This window comes from Protopterus annectens, chromosome 5.part1, assembly GCF_019279795.1.
Source record: "Protopterus annectens isolate FY-2018-M chromosome 5.part1, PAN1.0, whole genome shotgun sequence".
Classification (NCBI taxonomy): Eukaryota; Metazoa; Chordata; order Ceratodontiformes; family Protopteridae; genus Protopterus; species Protopterus annectens.
In genome coordinates, this window is record NC_056736.1 from 797,308,093 (window position 1) to 797,327,822 (window position 19,730).

Sequence of the window (19,730 nt, forward strand, 5' to 3'; positions counted from 1 at the left end):
ACACTGCCACGATTTGGACACTGTCATTCGGATTCTACCTTGCATTCAGAGAGAATTTCTGTGGTGGGCTCAGGAATGTCACCTAAACAAGGGGCTCTCTGTGACCCAACCAGAGGCAAGTCAGATATTAACGACAGACGCCTCGGAGTCAGCCTGGGGAGCTCATTTCAGAGGAAAATGGATTCAAGACCTTTGGGCCCCAGAGCTACTTCACTTGCATATCAACATGAAAGAGATGCTGGCAGTTCAATTTGCTTTGGAAGGATTCAAAAGCCTACTTCAACCAGGACTGGTGTTGATTCGGACAGACAACACGACTGTCATGTGGTACATCAACAAGCAAGGGGGAACTCATTCTTACCCTCTTTGCAGACAAGCAATGCTGTTATGGGAAACTGCTTTGAATCTGCACATCACTCTTTGAGCACAGTTTCTGCCAGGAGCACAAAATTCTTTAGCAGATGTTCTGAGCAGACAGATTGTGGATCCTCACGAATGGAAATTGGACCCTCAGGTATTTCTTCAGTTGACAAGGGCTTGGGGAACTCCGGACATAGATCTGTTCACTTCTCCTCTGAATTTCCAACTGCCACTGTTTTGCACAAGGCTATTTCATCCGAAAGCCTGGAAAATAGATGCACTATCCTTCAGTTGGAGCAACCTTCACGTGTATGCTTTTCCTCCTTTGCCTCTTCTTCCGAAGGTGCTGTTGAAAGTCAGGAGGGACAAACCTTGCATGATCCTTATAGCACCGGATTGGCCTCGTCAGCATTGGTACCCTCTGTTGAGGAGCTTAATTCATGTACCACCTTGGCCATTACCACAGATTCCTCACTTATTGTCTCAGGAAAACAATCATTTTCTCAATGTCAGGGTGCAATCCCTACACCTGACAGCCTGGCATTCTGTTTTAGAGAAGGAGGACCTTCAGCTCCCTCAACAAGTTTTGGATGTTATTTTGGAAGCCACGCGTCCTAGTACTCGAAAAGTTTATGCGGGTAAATGGAAGAGATTTTTTCTTTGGAGTTCAGCTAAAGGCTTTGATGTCGAATTGCCTAATTTGAGTTGTACATTGCAATATTTGACTATTTTATTGGACAAGGGTTTGTCCTTCTCTTCTGTAAAAGTGCATGCTGCAGCTATTTCTGCTCACTATGATTGTGACCCTCCTTTATTTTCACATCCATTGGTTAAACAGTTTCTTAGAGGGGCAAAGAATATCAGACCCCCATGGAGGGCTCCTACTCCTACCTGGGATCTTAATTTTGTTTTGGAAAAGCTGACTCTGCCTCCTTTTGAACCTGCAGCTACAGCTGAATTGCAGTTGTTGTCCTGGAAGACTGCTTTTGTATTGGCTGTTACTTCTGCTAGAAGGGTATCTGAATTACAGGCCCTCATGGCAGTGGAACCTTTTCTGATTTTTCACAATGACAGAGTTTCCTTACGTACTAATCCTACTTTTCTGCTTAAAGTGATTTCTAATGTGGCATTGAACCAATCTATACATTTGCCTACTTTTTATGCTAACCCCCAAAATGAAGGGGAAAAAGTTTTGCATTCTTTGGATGTACATAGACAGTTGAGGTATTATTTGAGCAGAACCAAAGAGTTCAGAAGATCTCAACAATTATTTGTTTCTTTTGCCTTGACTTCACGAGGGAAAGCTGTCTCGAAACAAACTATTTCCAAGTGGATTGGCCATTGTATTGCTTTTTGTTACTCTCATCATGGAGAGGATGTTCCGGCCGGGATCAGGCCTCATTCTACTAGGGCTACGGCCACTTCTACTGCTTTTTTGAGAGGGGTAGCTACTAAGGACATTCTAGAAGCAGCTACTTGGAGTTCTGTACATACCTTTACAAAGCATTATCATTTACCTCTTTATTCTAGGTCTAGGGCTGGGTTTGCCACTGCAATCTTACAGGGCATGTCAGCAGCTCCTAATGCTATTTAGTTGACCCGCCTCCCTTTTTCCGTTGCTCTGGGATTCTACCCATATGTCAGGACTGCAGCAATGGGAGACGAAGAACATAGTACAGTTTTGTACCTACCATAAATGTAGATGTTCGAGGATCTCCATTGCTGCAGTCCAATTTTCCCTCCCTCCTTCCCCTTTTTTCTTTTTAGGTTGGGGTTTGGGTGGTGATTTTTGCATTCTGACGTCTGAGGCAAGAAAGACTGAGGTTATGGCGTCGGTCATGCGCATTTGTACTGACACGTACTGACGTCAGTCTCGGGCGCCGATGACCGACGCCGGTTCTAGCCCTTTGGTATTCGGGCCGATGGTGGACAGCGGAATACCCATATGTCAGGACTGCAGCAATGGAGATCCTCGAACATCTACATTTATGGTAGGTACAAAACTGTACTTTATAAAGACTCCAGCCTTTGTTCCTCTCAGCTTGTCTGGGATTGCCTTTACCAAAAAGAAGTCGCCAGTATTTCCTAAGTTTTGCCATGACGACACAATTTACAATTTTCCTCATGTCTAAAGTGATCATGTCTGTGCTTTGATCCTTTTTTCTCCATCAAAATTGCCGACAGAAAAAAACAAGAAAAGGTAGGAAAAAAGGCTACAGTCAGACACTTGTGAGAACACTTTTTGGAATGTATCAGGTGTTAAAGTAGAAACCACTGACCAGTTATTCCTGCCACCCACAGTGAGGTATTACCTCAGTAAATATGCAGACAGCTATGTTATCTATACTACACAATTAGAGTTCATTCACTTGCACAAAAAAAAACATGCACTACTGTTTGTGATTGTCATGTGTTTTCCCTCATTATAGCAACAGAACATCACATTTCTAATCTTGTCCTTAACACACTGGAATTTCTGAAGAAAAATAAACATTTTTCCCATGTATGCACAGTATGCACAATAATTAAACTAGACATCTATAATGATCATTTTTTAAATTATTAATGTACTAGACATACCATAAGAGACAACTTCAAAATGACCAAAATTGCCAGTTATGTAATGGTATTAATACATGCACAGTACACATCAAAATACATTGAAGGTGACCTTTAAATCAATGTTAAAGTAATTGTTAAAGTATCTATTCCTAAAAAAAGAAATATTTTATAAAGTTTCCTTAGTGTGAGATGTCCGCAGAATCCTAAGACATTTGCCTCTTATCTGGGCTATTTGCAAATTAATATGGCTATACTCAACCTAATGGCATAAATTCAGGTCAATTTGCATGTGTGATATGAAAATTATGCTAATTTATATACATATCTATGAGTCATAATGTTACACAAATGCTTCCCAATTTATAGTGACATATTTAACATTACACCGATTGGAACGCACATCCTACGTTAATTGATCATATTTCAAAAAGACATGATCATGCAGTGGATGTTTGTGAACTGTGCAGCACTCTACAGCAATACCAAGCTGTCCACAGGGGCCTACTGATTGCCCTAGTCTAGTCAAAATAAGAATATAGTAGTAAAATTCAAGATGGAGTCATCTGAATGTCAGGTTGAACGCTATTTGAATGTTAATCCCTGCCCATCTAACATTGTCTTTCCCACCCTAACAATTGATACATATCATAAAGTCATTAAAATAATATTCCTGTTGACAATTTTTTATCCCCACCTTGCAAAAAAAAGCACACATTACTGTTAGGGTAAACAAATAAAATACTTTTATCAATAAGCAATAATAATGACAGCTACTATCCATATATTTTAAATTAATTTCTGACATGGAAAGGACAGGTAAGTATTTTCTTTAAGAAAGATCAGTATTTGACAAAGACAGCTTTGGTTATACCAGACTTGCCAATACTATCAATACCTCCTCTAATGAGCATGCTAGCAAAAAGGGTTTGGTTAAGGTGATGTCACACCCAACACCCTTGGTTAATACAGCCTCACCATGCTTTCCTTATACTGCTTCTGGCTCTTCGAATGATGGCAGTACCTGTGAAGGTACAAGGCTGCACTCCTAGCTAGTCTGAGAAAGAGACATTAATCATGCTCTATCTATCTATCTATCTATCTATCTATCTATCTAGCTATTTATTTATTTATTTATTTATTTTGTTTGTTTACTGGGTAATGTCCGACTGGGCATGAGGCCCATTTTCAGAAGAGGCCCAGGGAGAAAAGCTCCATACATAGAAATAGACAGTATTAAACAATCAAACTGAACACGTATTAATCAACAATCTACAAAGCAAGTCAGTAAAGAAATTAGTTATATAACAATAATTAGCAAATAATTAAATTAATTAACAGATTTAACAAAAAATGACACAGTTAGTGATAAAAACTGGCCGCATGACTTAATAGTGAGAACAGTGTGATACAGTAATTACAAGATAGAGAAATACAGTCTACATAACAGTTAAAGACAAAGCAGTATATGTGTATACATTGCTAATTGAAGCTGAGTATAGAATAAAGATATCCTTCGGCACTTAATAGTTGTAGCTGTGAGAATGAGCTTGATTATTGTAATGTAAGGGAGTAGTAGGTAGCTTAACCAGGAGTATGGCAGGAGCAGAGCCAGTATTTTGCTAGATGTTCCTTAAGGAGGTTATTTAAACTCATGAATGCTGGGGTTTTTAGCCATAGGTTGAGGAAGAGTGTTCCACAGTTTGGCAATTTTATGGGAAAAAAGGGTGGTGCCCTGTGTGTTGTGGGCTTAGATAATTTTTAACAATAGTTTATTCGAGGATCTTAAAACTTTAGGATTGCTGTTGGGTTGGACTAGATTGGTGAGTGTCGGGCAGTTGTTAGGTTTGTGAATTATATTGTGGGCTTTGGACAATTGGTTAAATGTTAGAAAGTTTGGTAGTTCTAACCATTTAAGTTGGGAGAGTACAGAGCAGTGATGGGTTCTGTAAGGGTGGCCTGTGGCAAACTTGGCAATTTTGTTGTAGCGTGAGTCCAGATTATTTATGTCAGATTTACAAATGTCTGTAAATACTAGGGAGCTATAGAGGAGGGTGGAGATTAGATGTGTGCGGGCAGTGGCTCTACCTTTTTCATGATTCATACCTGGAGAAGATCCAGGTGTGCATGCATTCCAGTATATCTGGCAGGGGTTGGATGACCACCTGTCAATTCTGATAGGTATAATCTGCTTTGGTCAGCAATGCCTTCACAGGTATGATGATTTGCAAAGGTTTAATGCTGAGCACCTGTCTGAGTGTGTTAGTGGGTTGACCAGGTTATGGTAAGAAGGCCACAGTTTTACTGTAAGTACATTTTTGTTTATATATATGATCAGGTGGTAAAAATTGTATTACTACATGTACTTGCAGACTCAGAAAACTGTACCTGAAAATATTTAGTTGTACTGATATTATGAAATGCATAAAAAGTGAGTAGCACATCTGTTATCAGACATCCCTCTTTTGGAGAAAGAGGAGTACTAGTAATTTGTTAATAGATTGCAATAATAAACAGAAGTGTCAGGTAAGTATATTAAAATAATAATCTGTATAGATAACTATGTAATTGTTTTACCAATGTTTAGGTATCAGTAATGCTGAGTGGATATATACAGTTATGAAATAAGGGTTGCCTTTACAGATTTATAATTCTTTCCCATTGCAGGGAAAATAGAGGGGGGTGGTCTATCCACTTGCCATTTCAATCCATCACAAGTATGTATAAGCACTATTCTTCCCAAGTACAGAAGAACACCTCAAATCACTACTCTCAACTGTAAGCATAAGAATTTCCCATAATTAAGTTTTATTTCAATAAAAAAATACTGCAGTATTTCCATATTGTCCTGTTTAAGTGCTTTAAAACAGTATTGTATGGATTTACTGTTTTTTTTCTGTTTTGTCTCTCCCACCTCCCCATCCTTTTCTCTCTGTCTTTTCTTTCTTATTTTGCTTTTGCATTTCTTTTTCTTTCTCTCCCATTTCCCCCTTTTATACAGGTTCAAATCCCTAAGTAGCAGAAAAAGCACTTACCTCCCAAGCTAGGGACATATCACCTGCTGCCTATCTGGGGATGTCCTTGCAGGGTTAGAGTGGAGGCACCAGTCCTGCAGGCACTCTAGCATGTAGCAGCCTGGCAAGCTTCACTGAAAGTGGGCTTTGAAGTTTGTTGCCAACACAGGCCCTTACTCCATCAAACATCAGGGTTTTTCACTGCAACACCATCTGGCGGTGTCTTGAGTTTGAGGCTCTGTGGACTGTGATTCCAGATGGCACTTATTCAGCCTTTCTTCCCTTACTGTTTCTCCTTTACCATCTTCTCTATTTTCCACCCACACTACCCTCTTATAAAAAAAAAAAAATGAAAAAAATAGGTGGGGGTCTATCCCCTGAAAAAAAAAAACACATAGCGCCCATCCTCCCCCACCTCCTCCAGCATAAATCTGTTTGTTCTTTCCCTTGTGTGTTCACATCTTTGTTTTGTCTCCCTTATTTAAATCTATCCTATCAACCCTTTTCTACTCTTTAATGAAACTATCAGGGTATCCAAAAAAGGGTACCCCTATATGAAAAAATTATAAACTCCTTTTCTTTTTTTTTTAAATCCCTCTTAGCTGCTGCACAGTCTTTTCTAAATGGCTTTGAGCATGACTGCACTTAGCCTCGCTTGCCCACACCACACCAAAGCATATACAACTTACGATTTTGCAAAATTATTTGCAATTCTGAAATGATGAAATTTATACAATTTATTCTTATGCAAAAAGTGGGCTTGTTTTTAAAAACTGCCTTGTCTATCTGTATTTGCCATAAATGCATTTTGCTAACCTTATTTGCATATCCATGTAGCACCGCTATTTGCACATGACTATTATACATCTGCAAAGTCCCAGACTATGAATATTAGCCTAAGACTAAGTCTGAAGCAATTCTCCCCAGCCCTCCAATGAAAATTGGCTTAATTTCAAGTCAGACTTTCACCGGTGAACAAATGTTAAATAAAATAAAATAAATATAGATAGTAATACCTTTATGGAAGCTGTTACAGCAAGACATAGCTTGAGACAGAGATATGAACTGCAAACGATTTTGAAATGCTTAAGAAACTAGTTACATATCCTTCAGTATTAAATTACTATGATCTGAAAGAGCTACATGTGTTGCAAATAGATGGGAAAATAGTATAGGAGCAGAAATCCTATACAAGAAAAGGCCAGTTGCAATGAATGAACATCATTTACAGAAGCATGGACTGTTAACAAAAGTGTACTGATGTGAGGAAATATCGTAAATATGCATACATTAACTATGTTTAGGTGGAAACAGACCACAAAACCTTCCAAAGCATATTCTGAAAGACATTATTCAAGGGACTCCTTAGATTGTAGAAGATTTTACTTAATCTATAGGAATATGATCTGAAAGCAAAATATGGACAAGGCAAGGAACAATATATACCAGATAAGTTAAGTAAGGCATATGTACTTGAGACATATTTAGAAATGTTAGAAGAAAGATTCTTTGGATAATTCTGCAGTTATCTATGAAAGAGATAAAAATAAAATTATTTCAGAAATGTATTAACACTGTGTCAGTGATTAAGTTACTTTACAATGTAATGACGGTCTGATTAGAAATCATTATTAAGGGAAGAAAAGAAGTCTTATTTTTGTCTCTAGGAAGATTTTTTTGCAGAGCTTAATATACAAGAGAAGGGATTACAGAAATATGCAAAAAGCAAATAAATCAAGGCTGAAATATCAGAAAAAACAGCCTCTGTAAAATAAACCAATCAATCAATCAATCAATCAATCAATCAATCATTCAACCAATCAATAAAAAGAAAGGATACTACAATTGTGACAGTCAAAAGATGGAGACAGAGAATGCTCAAGTCTTGTCTCTGAATAAAACTGTAGTGCTACAAGGACTGTCTTACAAGGAAGATTAGATGTCCATTGTAAATAATTCTGCTAAATCCTCTAGATGCAGAAATGTTAATTCAATGAGATTGTATGAATATATAGAAAGTTTTATTCTGACATAAAATAGCCCATGTATTATTATGACATGTTAAAATTAATTTACAGTGCTGATCAGTATAATGAACACATCCACACACACACACACACACACACACACACACACACACACACACACATATGAATATAAAACTGAAGAGATTATACAACATAAAATGTAAATCATCCTGAGTATATACATTAATAAAAAATGCACAAGATTGATAAATGGATTTAATGAAATTCAAGATATCCTTAGAGGAGTTTACAAGTCTTGCAGGTATTTAAAGACAATACATGAGTCAGGAGGGCATTTTAAATGTGCTTTTAGAGGAGCACATCTCATGCATTGGGGATTTTTTTCCCAGAGAAAGGACTATAAATACTAAATGCCCTGTGCCATTCTCTACAGATGGCAGGAAGCTATAACAGAAGCCTCTGGGAATCCTATCCTCTTTGCAGGAATACAGAGTTGCATCAGCAAAAGAAGGACAGGAACATAAGCTGTGTAACTGAGGCTGCAGGATAAACTTGATGGTAAGATAGTATGGTAAGAGTTATACCTACCCAAATTGCCTGAGTAATCACAGTAGGAGCATCTCTTAATACTAATTCCAGCTTTAAATGTGCTTTCATAATTGCTTTCATTGTATAGAACAGCACCCCATGTTATTGTCTGCTGACCATGGATGACAGAAGGTAGTTGGTCAGGTACTCTAGTGCTATTTTACTACCTTGTCTTTATCAAAGTCCATGGTGGCCACTGGATATTGGTTTATAATCGTCAAGGTATTTTAATAGTTGTTTACATTTTAGCCACATTATTAAGAGTAGAGATAGGCTGGTAATTTGCAACTGCACTTCTTTCTCCATTTTTATGGAGTGGGACAACATGCCAGTTCCCATAGCAGGTCTACTAGTACTTCTATTAATGGTCAGTTTAAGTGCAGACATTTAAGGATCATTGTATAGGCAGAAGTCAGCCTAAGGAATCGACATGTGAGACTGATGACTTGTTGAGCCCTGACTTTTAATACTCCAAACAAGTTATTTCATCTTCTGGTAAAACAGCCTTTTAAGCTAGAATTCCAGTGGAGAATAGAAGGCTGGTTGGGTACCACTGTTCATAACTATAAAGCAAGGTATAGAGTTTATCAGGTAAAAGCCTGAAAAGTCATCAGCCTTTAAGATACACATTTCTGAAACTAGTTAAAGGTATTCATCTCTTCTCAGAATAATTTATGTGTATACTGTCTGCAACTCTTGTATAAAGTTACTTCTTGTAACATGTATACATTTATGCATTTGTTTCTAAGGCTTTTCTGTTAATCCATGGTCATTACTTCAATACATGAGTCCATCAGCCAAGCATTGTCCTATATTTACAATTTTCAAATGAATATTCTTAGCAACATTACCAGGCTCTGAGGACCATGTGGTTTCATTCATCATTAAATGGCATGGGTTGTCAGGGAGCTTATAAAGAGTTAGACCTCAAATCTTCAGGGTCGTATTCTGAAAATGGATTGTACTCTGACATATACGACTCCAGAAATTATATGGGCATTCCCACAACATGTGAAGATAACTAGAACAGGTTTGGTTACCTATAGCTTGAGAGGGAAGGCCATAGCTTTACTAATGGGGTGAGGTGGAAAACGACCAGTCCTATAAACATTTAAAATTAATTAATAAACCATGGACATGATGGTGCAGGGATAGTGATCTCTTTCTGGGTGCAAGATCTGGTTAACTGCAATCTGGGACAGCTGATAGTTACAAAATTTTTCCTTAAATGCCCTCTCTTCATTAAAAATTCAGTGGTGCTTGTGGCAGCAAAGGTGACCAATGTCTCTTTGGAGATGACTGTACTGAAATGAAGAGGTATTGAGTGGTTCTACCTCATTTCCAGGATAAATAGAAGGCTTTAAACCTATTAAAGGTAACAATGAAGAACATGAACACAGGCTAATTACCCCTTTTGGATTACACTAAAAACTGTAGGTAGTTGAGAAATATAACCTTAGAAAAACTGAAAGATGTTTTGGGTCCTAGAATCACATAAAAATGTGTGCCAAATAGACATAAGGCTGCAGCTTCTAACATGAATTCTATTTAATGACCAGAACTGACATCCGTTCTTGTGAGCTCGTTTAGCCAATTAGGTTATATGATTCGGAGTATTCCTATTTCCCTAGTCTTCCTCTTTGTTAGAAAATGACAGCTTCCCCTCTGATTATTTATATCATGTACATGTTGTTCTAAAAACAACCATTTCAGAAGAATTGGCTTGCCAATTAAACACTGCGACAATACTGACAAAAGAGTGAATTTTGTGTTAGAATGGGATGGCCTACTCCCCTATTCTATCAGTTTAAAGGGCTGTGTTAAAATGTTTTTATGATGGACTCTTGAACATATTTCTCAACAAATTGATTTCATGGACATGCTCTCTTTAGTAGTTAACCTTAGTAATTTATCTATAATGCTTCATTATTTATTACCAAATGTACTCTTAATGGATGGGATGAATTAAAACTCCAGATAAATAGAGGTAGGCTGCTAAATAACAGTCCCAGTAAGGATGGCAAAATGATTAATCATTTAATTCTGAACATCAGGGGGCTGATTAACACCTTTGCTTCCTGGGATCTTCTAAGCCAGCAGGCCACTTGCTTCCTGACAGCTTCTCTCTAAAATCTTCTACTAAAAACACACTTCATTAGATTTATTATATCCAGTAAATGGTGTGAGTTTCAAAATTTTTTAAAATGTGATATCTCTTTGCTAGAAAATGGGATATACACTGGTGTCAGGTCTGTCTACAACTGTTGATTTTATATTGCATTTATGAAAGAAAAAGATGTATTTTGTTTGCCATAAATACAAGTGTTATGGTCATGGAAAGGGTTATCTCTCTGTAAGTGTACTAAATATTGTCAAGATATCATTGAGGGAGTTGTTTACCCGTTCATGAACTTTACAATGATTAATGAGAAGAGGGGGTGCATACTTTTGTTGTGTAATATTACAGAAGCTGTGAAAATTATGTTGATCATGCTTTCACAATATTTCGAAACAATATTAATCTACAAAACCATTTGTGTGACAAAACAAATATCTGTGGCAATACAATATGCTTTAATATTTTGTACAACACAGTGCCATTTATTCACCTGTAATTTATACAGTTTTTATGAAATGAATGCAGTTACAAAAATATAGGTAATAGTCATAACAGCTTTTAATAACATTATATCTCAAAATGTCTTCACATTAGCTACCATGTTTAAATGTCATTTTTTTTACTATTACCTAGAGCCTGAATCCACCAACCCCACCATGACAGTACCACACTCTGTTTTTGCATTGTTACTATAGTCTTTTAGGAGGCAATGAATTAATGTACAAGATAAGAATTTCAGATGTACCAACATTAAGAGGACACACTGATGTGGCTTAAGATGTTCTACATGTTGTTCTTTTGCAGCAAAATGTTCTAGACAAATTATTTTGTAGCGATCACTGCACCTCAGTGCTACAACTGAAACACCAGGAAGCTATTACTGTTGGTTCAGTTTCAAAGGGAAAATTAAAAGGTAATATTAGGTCCTCTTGTTTGGTAATGTGCGGAAGGACTGCTTTGTATATTTGCACCCACTGATGGAAGATGGAACCTAGGATGACATCTGATAGTGTTCCCCCCTCCCCCAAATGCAGGGCAGGCTGTGTGGAACTAACATCTTTTTGAAGTCTAAACTAAGGGTCTTAGTTCACAACCTTTTTTGGGATTTTCTATTTATAATGGGAATTAAACTGCAACAATGGCATCCACTGTTTCTACATATTTTTCACTTGATATGTATCAACAGTGCTAGACGAATTACTAATCCTATAGCAAGAATCTTGGATTTTCAGAAAGTTTCCTGAAAAGAGTAACAGAAAAAAGAAAGAGTAAACAATAACACACTGGAATCAAAGTAGAATTGTTCAACTGTGTATCACAGTCAGGAAGCTCAAGACATTGCTTTGGCTGCATCGCTCAACCTGTGGCTGTAAAGAGCAACACTCATAATTTGTGTCTACATTAAATGCGTGTAATGTATATGTATTTTTTATGTCAGTGATGCAGCGATCTTATTATTACAAACATATTAAACTTCAGAAGGGAGTATAAAATGATTAGGTATTATATAGGCAAATGGAAAAATCATTTAGTACTTACATATAGGTTAGTACTAGGCCAACCACCCTTGTCGGTCATTTTAAGCCTAATCAGTTACCTCATATGAGAATCAAACCCTGTATTTTTTGTCTGTAAGGTAAACACCTTAACCCTTATGCCAGCTTTCCACCCTAAAAAGCCTGTAAAAGGCTTCCACTATGAAAACAGCAACACCAATCTAAACCACGCAATACAAAACAGTCACTCTTATAACCTTGTACAGATTCAATTGCATGCAACAGCACTGGAGAAGATGGGTTAGCAAACACTAAGAGACATTTTATATGACCAACAAAAGATAAAAAGACATAAAACAAAATGAAAATATACCAACATGCATAATCACTTTGAGTTTTTTACTGGCAAATACCATGCATGCTGCCCATGGCGATATAATGTCAGAAAGTTAAGAAAAGGAATGAAAGGTTAGTTGTCACGTAAGAATAACAGATGCCATATGACAGACAGAAAGAACTGAAAAATGAGTGTAAGGTATAAGGGTAAAAAAACTTGAGGTCAGTCCGCATCTGAGGAAGTGTTTTTAAACTAAAATGTATCAGTTACGAACGTTAATGTCAGCAGTATATGTGTGTTCAGTTCGTTTTTATTAAAGCTGTGTTTGTATGGGTTCCATTCAGAAGCTCGAAATACTGAAATCTTGAATTTCAGTATTTCGAGCCCAAGAAGCCGAATCCACATAATAGCGAAAGTTTAGAAGCTAGAAATTCAAAACTTCGAATACCAGAGGTTTTGAATTTCGCACTTCTAAAGTTCCACTATGGTTATGTATTCAGGTAAGTGTGTGTGTGTGTGTGTGTTAAGGGGTTTGGGTAGGGGCTGTGGTGTGTGTCAGTGTTTTTTTGTTGCTCTGATGTGTGTGTGCGAAGAGAAAGTAGCTTGTGTGGTGGTGTTTTGTGTGTGTTTGTATGTAGTGCGATCTCGGAGTGAGAATATTTAAGTAGGGGGTGTGTGGGGGTGCAGGAGGGCTTGCACCCCTGCTTTCATGTAGTAGAGTGATTGTGTGTGTTTGTGTGGTGGATGGTGTGTGTGTGTGTGTGTGTGTGTGTGTGTGTGTGTGTGTGTGTGTGTGTGTGTAGTAAAACCGCAAAATTCAAAACTTCCGGTATTCAAGGTTTTGAATTTCGTGGTTTTTAGTTTTCATTGTTTTGTGGATTCCACTTTTTGGGCTCGAGATACTGAAATTTGAGATTTCAGTATTTCGAGCTTCTGAAGTGAATCCGTTTGTACATTTGGACTTTGGTATTCATTACTGGTGGTGCCTGTGGATATTTAAAAGTTATAAGGGTAGTCACTTATGCTGCAACACAGTCTGCATATCAAGCATCCAGGATACTGGTTTACAATAATATTAAATTTAGCAGAGTTGCATTCACGTCTTAGTTTTATAGACTGTGGACAAGATTTCAGATATCACAAGGATTGATTTAGGGTGTGTTCCTGACTTTTTAAAATCAAAGACCACATCCAGTCTGTTGTCATCTTCCATAGTATTATTGATTTTATGTAGATATTTAGACTAACCGTTGTAGAAACTGGCTTGTACATCTGGGACATGGTTTTTCAAACATTTTCTCTTTAATTTCTTTTTATCGTGATTTGTCTAAACTGCATTCACTTTTTCAATTTCTCCTACTGTTTTGCAACCATGGAGATTATATATATATATATATATATATATATATATATATATAGGTTAGGGGTGCAGGAATGTTTGCCCCTCTCACAGAAGGTTTTTTTTTTTTTTTTTTTGTAGCTTTGGGAATTTCTGAATTATGCTCCTCAAAGTCAGTCAAGAAAATCAATGAAGTATAGCTCACTTTTTGTGACTCAAATGAACATAAGGAAAGCACAATGTAAACGCTCTTCTTCCTCAATTAGATTATAAAATAGCTTTAGAGTGAGAGTAAGAAACCGTAGTAGGCACATTTTCAGATGTTCTATAAAGTCTTGTTGAGGCAGAGATTTTCTTTTGTTTGACATTCTTGTTTGCTGTGAATCTGTATGTCTGTTAGATGGATACTTTGTTGACATTCCTGTCTACTAAAGGTTTGTTAGGAGTAACTAACAGAATTTCCTACCATCCATGCTATATTAAATGCTCCATGGTCATATGTGAAGGCCACTCATGGTATTGCCAGTGCTTCCTATCCAGTCCAAGAACTTCCAGTAAAATGGAGATTGGAGTGAAGGTTGCATGAAACCCTAGTGGAAAAAGATAAGAGAGAAGTATTTTTTCTTATGCTGAAAAATCAGATATATCCATTTAAACCAGATAGTGGAGGTCACCTGTCTTTTTTTATTTATTTAATCTGCAGTTAAATGAAGCATACCTTTTTTCCCCTCATGATCTAATTTTATTAATTCAAATCAGTTAAATGCTTTTACATTTTTATGCAATCTTATGTAACATTACAGGTGAGGGATGGACAATCTTGGGCTGAGACACCACTAGACCTTTGCAACGGTCTGATACAATAGTGGAATAGTACTGATAATGGTTAGAAAATGTCATTATTGCAGCAGAATTTGGCTTTTATAAGCATGCAGAGGTGCTAAGCTTCCTTCAGAGAAGGAATGACCTTTCTCTTGTGGGACTCCTTGGAACAGATTGCTGAAGTTCTAACTGTAGGAGTTGGCAAGACAGAGGTGGGTGTGAGTGGCTGAGGTCAGTCTGTTGCTGTTGAGAGGAGAGGAGAGAAGAGGATGCAAGACTGATACCAGTCAGTGGCAGCTGCTGAAGAAAGCAGCATGAAGGACCAGGACAAAGGCTTTGCTTTGTAAATCAATGTATGAGCTTTAACCAGATGCCATTCTGACAGTATCTGTTTACAGCTCATACAGGACCAGGACAGATGCTTTGCTTTGTAAATGAATGTATGAGCTGTACCGCTCATACAGGACCAGGACAGATGCTTTGCTTTGTAAATGAATGTATGAGCTGTAATCAGATGCCATTCTGAATGGAAGCATATTCACACATGGTTACCTATCAAAAAATCTACTCTTCATAACATCTAAACTCAAAACATCAAGACCATAACATCTAAACTTCAAAACATTTAAAACTCATAACATCGAATCCCAAAACATTGAAAACTACAAAGCAACTATAAATAACATCCCACAGAGTTTTTACTATGTTTATGCAGGGGGGCTCTGCCCCCCACAGCCCCGTGTAAATTAAATATACCAGCTCCAGGTTGCACTACAGTGGGGGAAAAAGTTAATTTCCTAACCCCACTGTAGTGCGACCTTGGAGTTGTTATATTTAATTTACGAGGTGGGGGGTGGGGGGAGGAACCCCCCCCCCCACTTGGGGTGTGTATAAACGTAGCAAACAGTGTGTGGGATGTTATTTATAGTTGCTTTGTAATTTTCAATGTTTTGAGATTCGATGTTATGTTTTAGATGTTTTGAAGTTTGGTACAGGAAGTAGCTCATTACAAAGTCAGAGCTATAGTCACTCTGCACTAGTTGCCCAGGTCTTGGCATTTTCCCTTTCTTCATTTATGTGCTACCATTTATTTTTGCCATTTAATTTAGACGAACCATATCAAACTATATCTGTGGATTGCTTATCACAAAACATTTTGCAATGATTGCAAAATATTCTATAAGTCTCTCTAAAATACTGCATGATTTTACATAACTTTAAATTCAGAAAATAAATCTAGACACCTTTTTTCCATGCAAGCCACAGGAGTATTACTTCTGAAGTTTTGAAGTTTAGATATTATGGTCTTGATGTTTTGAGTTTAGATGTTATGAAGAGTAAATGTTTTGACAGGTAACCACACACACATGCATGAATGAATGCTCAGACAGCCCCCCCCCCCATAGACATATGCATACTACACATGTGCACATGGACAGATACATGTGCATATACACACACAAACATACACACACACACACACACACACACACACACACACACACACACACACACACACACACACACACACACACACACACACACAACTCTAGAATGGTATCACAAATCCATTTGGTGGTGTACCTGCTCAGTTAGGGTATAGGTAAAAGCCTCCCACTGCCTGTTGGATGATGGCTATAGAACCTAGTTACTGAATCCCATCTTTCACAGTGTCCTAAAGAACAAGAGAAGTGAAATAAACAAATCAGTAGGGGATTGATGAGGCTTGACAGGTGTGAAATGGAAGCAAAAGAATAAAGTAAAAAATAAACAATGAAGTGTTCTTGCTGCACTGGATGCCATAAATGTTCTAATGAAGGAATATTTGAAGAGCACAGCAGCATAGTTGTGCCAGTGAAATACAGAAATAATTATCTTCCAGGCTGTCATATTATCTTCCAACCCTTATATTGTCAAGTTATTACACCTAGATCTGTTCTGCCACTCACCCAGATATTTTCTTATTCTCCATTAAAAGCATCCTGTCCAGATACTGAAACACTTCATAACACTCTGTGGTAGAGGTTGACAGAGTAATTTTTAACTGGTAGAGCCTGAGGCTATTTCTGTGAGTAACCTATGGCCATTACAAATCCATATAACTGTACTGTGATATTTTGCTAGGGAGGCCTGCATATTTAATATAGATTGGCATCCATAGAAAAGGGGTCTCAGCGGAATCCACTTCACGCTGGCTGAATTATGCAACATAAAAAAAACAGAAATCACTGAATAGCCTGGAAGTCTTACCACAACACTTAATCTTCATGACGGGTTAGCATTTGGAAGAAGCAGGTCAAACACCTGATAGAATCACTCAGCATAGGCTGAGCTATAACAGCATTCAGGTAGTCACCGTGAATCCCCTTGATTCCCCCCCCCTCCCAAAAAAATGATATCACTGTTGCTCAGTGCACCCACCCAGTTAACAAATAAGCAAAACTTCTGTGCCACTTACTGTGGGCATTCCATTAAACATATTGTAGTTACTTATTTTCATTTCACGTTTAAAAATATTAATTGGAGTCCAGCCTAATAAATAGATTTAAGGATGATGAGAAGCTTTCTCTCAGAGAACCTGAGTATAACATGAGCACATAAAGACAGTTTCTTATGTAAAAGGCACCAACAACGAAACTATATTTACTGTTGCCTTTTCTTCCAAAACTTTTAATGAAAACTGCCCTCTTAATTGATTTTCACATTCTGGGCTGCTTTCTCTGATGGTGATTTCAGAAGCAGTCTCATGGCTGAGCTCTGCTGAGTTGCTGCTGTTTTTTTTTTTTTTTTTTTTTTTTTTAAGTGTAGTTGCTCTGGAGTTTCCTTCTTGGGTAATGGCATGTAGTAGATGATTTCCATGATATTTAATAGTAGTATCTGTGGCAGTAACACTCATTCGTGAATGTGCGTCAAAAAATACCTAGTCAGGTCAATGAGCTGTGATACAGTGAAACACTTCCCAGTTTAATATTATTTCAGAACTGGCTGGGAAGTTTTGAAAAGCTTTATAAAGCTGTATACTGTATCTTCTCTTGAGTTTAGTAATAGCTGTTTTATATGGAAAACCTTCATTCCTGAGATACTTTGCAAAGAGGTTGACTGTAAAATCATAGCTCATAGTTAGTTACTGGGCATGCAGTCCAGGAGATCATTAAGAAGACTAATACAATTCCCAACTGCCCCAAAGCACTGTAAGGTTAAATGACTTGATCAAGGTCACACAGCAGGTAAATGAAGGTGGAGTGATTCAAACCCTGCACCCTTGGTACAGGAAGTAGCTCATTACAAAGTCAGAGCTATAGTCACTCTGCACTAGTTGCCCAGGTCTTGGCATTTTCCCTTTCTTCCTTTATGTGCTACCATTTATTTTTGCCATTTAATTTAGACGAACCATATCAAACTATATCTGTGGATTGCTTATCACAAAACATTTTGCAATGATTGCAAAATATTCTATAAGTCTCTCTAAAATACTGCATGATTCTACATAACTTTAAATTCAGAAAATAAATCTAGACACGTTTTTTCCATGCAAGCCACAGGAGTATTACTTCTGAAGTTTACTGACTGCGTAACGCTTTTGACTGAACACAACTATTCTTCTTTAGGTCTCCGTAAGCCTAACAAAGGATTGTAAGACTTATCCAAACTGAAACTTAGAAATGCAACTCTTTCTCCTTTGAGGGTAAATCCTCCAGACAAGATGACTTGACTGGCCCAGATGCTGTTTATAAGTAAAAAGTGAGACTGTGTCACCTTAGAGATTTAATTTATCACAAAGTGTTTCTTAACTAAACTACATTATATAATCCTATACTTTAGTGTTTCAAGTTCATCTTTATGTGACAGAACAAAAGAAAAATTGCTAAAGTTTGGATATCTGGCATTAAATTAAATGTGAACATTTTAAAATAAAATAAATTTTACTTAGAAAAAATAGTTACTACAAATATTTTGGTAGCATCTGTGAAGTCTTTGGAAATGAGTCTACTGTAGAAAGATTCATTGTTCCCACTTCCCTCAAATCCCAGTACAATGATAAACTCAGTCTTTCGGCTTTTCCCAGTTAGGGGTCGCCACAGCGGAACTCCGGTCCACTAATGATTGGCAGTGGATTTTTACAGTGTAGAGTTGCCAGCCCAGGGCCCGACCTTCAAAGAAGGAACACCCACACATGCACGCATGCACGTACCTGTATGTCTTTAACATTCACTCAACCACCAGTACAATGATAAATACTGAGATCAAGAAGAGTATCTATCAGATTAGCTGTATATACCATTCAATACAACACAACGAAAAATTAGTATTACATAAGGGAATGAGATGTATCTTTTGAGTTAGATGTATACGACTTGCTGTACAAAATCAGTGATGCATACACTAATCAAGGGATGTATCTTCATTAGATGTATATACCTTACTGTAGAATATATGCATGATAAGACACAAGAGGTGTGTGCATCATACAGATATGAGCATACACCAACGATATGGTGCGGAATGATTTTGGAGTGTCAGTCCCTGGATGTGTGGTAATATCTGTATCATATGCACCTCAAGTACCTTATTATACTTATAAAATGGGCATCTATATTTTTTTGCAGTTTGAATTTTAAATGTATTAGTTTATGCATGATAATTAGATGTTTCATAGTATATTTTAATGTAAAGTAGTTAACTGTTGGAATTTTGGTATGACATTTTCAAGGCAGTCATTTAGGGGACCATACTGTCAAACAGTTGTGCACTACTGGACAGTCTAGTTTACAAACGAGTACTAACAGTATATAACACCTCCTCTGTATTTTAGCAAGTGGATGAGCATAGTGCGTCAAAGACATTTATACTGTGTTTCCAGGTAACAATCTTCGAAAATGTTCATTAGACTAATCATTCTGGTTGTAACTGCAAGAACTGAAACTCACACATATGTGAGCAGTAATGCTTCCCCCATCATTTTGTAAGTTATTGGCCATGTACTTGCCGCATGCTAAAGCTATTTGCAAGGATTTGGTGGTAACTCTGAAGAACTGAAAAATATACATTAATACTCCCTAGCATCATTTTTCTTAAGTTGGTTTAGCTGATAGTATTCTTGTTGCCTT